Raw genomic sequence first — 5,437 nt, 5'->3', positions numbered from 1 at the left:
AACAAAGCTTATTAAGAAAATGTTCTGCATCCTACTTTGGTGAGTGGCATCTGGGGTCTTAAAAACTTGCAAGTGACCATCTAAGTTGCATCAATTGGTCCCAACCACTTGGAGTAAAGGAAAACGAAGAACAACAAAGACACAAGAAAAGTATTAGCCCTAGAGACAGAATGGGCCACATACCAGAGACTTCACCAGCCTGAGACCAGAAGAACTAGATGGTGCTCAGCTACCGCCAATGAACATCCTGACAGGGAACACAACAGAGGGTCCCTGATGGAGCAGTAGAAGGATGGGGTGCAGAACTCAAATTCTAGGAAAAAGACCAGACTTAATGGTCTGACTGAGACTGGAGGTGCCCCAGAAATCATGGCACCTGCACTCACTATCAGCCCAGAACTAAAACAATTTCCGAGGCCAACTCTTCAGACAGGGATTGGACTGGACTGTGGGACATAAAGTGATACTCGTGAAGAATGTGCCTCTTAGTCAAGTAGATACAAGAGACCAAAGGGGCAGCTTCTGTCCAGAGGTGAGATGGGAAGGCAGTAAGAGTCAGGAGCTGGTTGAATGGTCATGGGGAATCAGGGGCGGAAAGGAGAAGTGAGCTGTCACAGAATGGGGTTAGCAATTAGCGTCTCATAACAATGTATGTAAAAAAAATTTTTGTATGGGAGACTAACTTGAAATGTAAACTTCATTTATTTACAACAATAAAAATAAAATAAAATGCAGGTACTCTGCCAATTCTTCCAAACAGAGACACTGTGAAGGTCAAATAAAATAAAATATGTAGAAGTGTTTGAACTCCTGAAAAGCATCATGAAAATGTAAAGGGTTATGATTATGCTAAAGTAATATCAGTCGTCAACTTTTCAGCGGCTGGTATAACCACGAGACTCTGCTAGGGCCCAGGGAGAGGCCTCACTCTGAGCTTCCAGAGAGGCTTTCCATTTAGCTGGGGAGGTAGGGGAGAGGGGGACAACATACACATGAAAAATCTGCTCATCTAACTAATAATACAATCATTTCCAAAATGTGCCTCTGATACAAATGTAATTTTTAATAAAATTGTCTGATTCAAGTTGTATCTTAACATGCTAATTTATATCAGGGGGGACCGACCGACTCATAAAAACCAGTTGCCATTGAGTCAGTTCCAACTCATGGCAACCCATGTGTGTCAGAGTAGAACTGCACTCCGTACGGATGTCTTTGGAAGTAGATAGCCAGGCCTTTCTTCCAAGGTGCCTCTGGGTGGATTCAAACCACCAGTCTCTGGGTTAGTAGCCAAGCACGTAGCTGTTTGTGCCACCCAGGGACTCCTGATTGAGCCATAGACCCCAAATAGTATACAACTGTAAGTTAGAAGCCCTGTGGTGTGTGTGTGTGTTCTTCTGGGTCTTATTCTTTTGTCTATCTTACTTTTGTAAAAAATTATATAAGTAACACCATAAAAGATTCAAGTAATATATAAATGTACTAAGAAAAAGAAGAAAGTCTCCTCTCATTCCTTCACCCATCATGTTAGGTTTCTTTTAAAATGTCAACAAGGGAGGAAATAACTATTGAGACAAAAATTTTTTAAAAAATCGTAAGAGACTGTTTTGCAGACTTCCATGCAAATAAATCTGAAAACCTAGAATAAATTGGTAATTTCCTAGGGAAATTCAGATTAGCGAAATTGACTCCACTAAGGTTATAAAACTTACAGAGACTAATTTCCACAGAAGAAATGGAGAAAGTTATTAAGCAACTAACCCAATAAAAAGCACCAGGCCCAGGTGATTTCACAAGGGAATTCTACCAAGCCATTATTCCAGAGTATGGAAAAGGAAGGAAACTTCCTAATTATTTTTATGAAGGAAATATAACACAGATATCTAACCTAGATACAGCACAGAGAAAAAAAACTACAGGCCAATATCACTTATGAATATTGAAGCAAAATTTTTGAACAAAATATTAGCAGAAAATATTCAACACTATATTAAGAAAATAATGTATCATCACCACGTGGGATTTATTCTAGTAATGCAAGGTTAGTTTAATATTAGGAAATCAATATCTTACACTATATTAGTAACTCAAAGAAAAAAGATCATATGATTAACTCCATAGAAACTGAGAAAGCCTTTGAAAAATTCAATAATCATTCATCATAAATATACTCAAGAAGATAGGAATTAAGGAATACTTAAATAAAAACATACGTCCAAACACAAACTTGTATAAGAACGTTCGCAGCAGCATTATTAATAATAGCTAAAAAGTGGAAACAACCCAAACATCCATCACCTAATGAGTGAACAAACAAACGTGACATATCCATACAATAAGATATTATTCAGCCACAAAAGGAATGAAATACTTATGTATGCTACATTAGGGAAAAACCTTGAAAACATTATGCTATGCGAAAAAAACCAGAACAAAAGGCCACATATTGTATGATTCCATTTATATGAAATGTCCAAAATAGATAGAAAGTAGATGTTATGGATTGAATTGTGTCCCCCAAAATTATGTGTTGTAAATCCTAGCCTCTATGCCTGTGGTTATAATCCCATTTAGGAATGTGTTGTCTTTGTTATGTTAATGAGACAGGATTAGTGTAGGGTGTGTCCTGAGTCAATCTCTTTTGAGATATAAAAGAGATTAAACAAGCAAGTGGGAAGCAGAGATGGGGAAAGAGAGATGCCAAGTCACATGAAGGTCACCCAGGAGCAGAAACTGAAAGAGACTAGGACATTCCTCCAGGGCCAACAGAGAGAGAAAGTCTTCCTTAAGAGCTGGCATCCTGAATTCAGACTTTTAACCTCCTAAACTGTGAGAAAATAAATTTCTGTTTGTTAAAGCCACCCATTTGTGATATTTCTGTTGTAACAGCACTAGATAACTAAGACAGTAGATCAGTGGTTGACAGGGTCTGGGGGTAAGGGCAAATGGGAAGTGACTGCTAATGGATGCAGGTTTTCTTTTTGGGGTGATGAAAGTGTTCTGGAATTTCATGGTTGCAGAACTTTGTGAATATACTAAAAATCACTGAATTGTACACTTTAAAAGGGTAAATTTTATGGCATATGAATTATATATCAATTGAAAAATAGATAAAATTAAAGGACAAAGGATCAAAAGCCCAATAGAAAAATGGGAAAAAGACATGAATAGGAAATTCACAAAAAATATATTAAAATGTCCCTTAAACATAGGAAAATATGTTCAAACTCAGAGAAATGCAAATTAAGGTAACAGTGAGATACAATTTTTCACTACGAGACTGACAAAAACTGAGAAATATAATACATTCTATTGGCAAGGCTGTGGGGAAAGAGGCACTCTCATACATTGATGGTAGGAATGCAAATTGGTACAGACCTTATGGAAGGAAGTTTGGCAATACCAAATAAGACTACATATCCCTGATTTTTTGACCCAGCAATCCCATTTCTAGAAATCTACCCTGAAAATACACCTCCAATGATGCAGAAATGTACATGCACAGGTTATTTATTGCAGTTATTGGTAACAACATCAATGGTCATACCTAGGAAAGTGGTTGTATAAACTATGGTACATCAGGCAATGGAGTACTATACAACTGTAAAAAAAAATGAAAATCTCTATGAACTGATATGGAGTGCTTGCTCCAGGTCATACTGCTCTTGCTCATACAGGTCCTACTAAGTGGTCACACTTAGGTGAAAAAAAAGGAAAGTACAAAGAGTATCTTTCATATAAGAAAAAAGGGGATACTAGAGTATCTGCTCATTTCTGCAAAAGAAATGCCAGAAGGATAAATCAGAAACTAAAAAAAAAGATTACCTACAGGGTGTGGGAAAGAAGGGAGAAATGAGAAAGGTATAACAAGGGTGAAGGGGAAGTGACATCGGAGTATAAACCAGAGAAATGTTTCACATGTGGTTCTGTGTGGCATAGACAGTTAAGCACTTGACTGCTAGCTGAAAGGTTGGCAGTTTGAACTCACCCAGAGGTGCCTCAGAAGACAGCCTGGTGACTACTTCCAAAAGGTCACAGCCTTGAAAACCCTATGGAGTAGTTCTTCTCTGCACACATAGGGTCACCATTAGTCAGAACTGACTTGGTGGCAACTAACAACAGCAGCAGCAGCAATAACAACAACAAATTTTCATATAACCCAAAAATAAACAATTAAAACAAACCAAAATGTTGTAAGAACCCAAAATGGAATAGAAATGAACCTAACTATTTACAAATAATAACATAACTACATCTAAGTGGGAGAGAAAGAAATGAAATAGCCTAAGAAACTTTGGAAAACAATAAGTAGATTCTGTAAGGTTAAAGACAAAATAAACTGTATATAAACACTATACTTTAGCTAACAAATGTGTTTATTTATTAAATAAACAGAGGTATGGGTTATAAATTCTGCAGCTATTTTATGTGTATACTAGAACTGAACAAACAACTAAATATATTACAGATGAGATGAGCCACGTTTCTCACTGTTGAAGAAATTACAAGTAAGGAAAAGGAGAAGGCTAAAACGAATGTTGTGGTATTGGATTGGGGTTGGAGGCATCAGTAACTTATGATTTTTGATATTTTTACAGATAGATACAGAAATATAGGTGTGTGTATACATAGGTTAGTATGCATATATATATTTCCTACCTCTGTCTCCTGAAAGCCTAGAAGCAATGACACCCCAATAGCAATGAGTATACTCACCACCCACATATTGGTTTATAAACACCTTTCTCCAGTAACAGGAACCCAGGGGTCCTTGGAGAAATGGTTGATTCCAGAGTGAGGACAAAGAAAATACAAAGTGGAAAATATGGTGCCAGAAAGTAAGGCAGTGCCCCCCAAAAGATGAGGATCTGCCAAAAGAATATAGCAGCCAACCTAAAGGAGTTCCTAATGACCAAAGCTGAAACAACTTGAGCAACAAAATAAATAATGATAGTATTAGATTTTAACCCATAGAATAAAGTAAATATCCATGAGTCTATGTTGATATAAATAAATAATTGATTAAAATTTCAAACCAGGGAGAAGAGACAGCTCTTCCTTAGAGTAGAATTCCAGTTAATAAATGTAGAAAGAAAGAGGAAAAAGAAAATCATGACCCCAGTTATAATTGCTGCAGACAAGATCTACATAGATGCTGAAATTAGTGGCAAAAAGTTTCAGGAAAACAGGATTTGCATAGACTCAAATTATCTCCCTCAATATATGTATTAACTACAGTGAAACCTGTGAGAGCCAGAACTCAATGGGATTGCCTTGTTTTTTCACTTTTGACAGGGTGTGTGCAGTCTTACCACTTTTCTGTTACTGTCTACTAGTGGAAAATATTTTAGTTTTCCTTCTCTGACTGTTTTCTGCCTACTACAGGTCCTGGCTTTCGCAGGTATTACTGTACAAAGGGAAAAAGTGTAACGTTATT

Source organism: Trichechus manatus, unplaced genomic scaffold (genome assembly GCF_000243295.1).
Source record: "Trichechus manatus latirostris isolate Lorelei unplaced genomic scaffold, TriManLat1.0 scaffold00082, whole genome shotgun sequence".
In the NCBI taxonomy this organism is placed as follows: Eukaryota; Metazoa; Chordata; class Mammalia; order Sirenia; family Trichechidae; genus Trichechus; species Trichechus manatus.
This window is presented reverse-complemented; position numbering follows the sequence as displayed.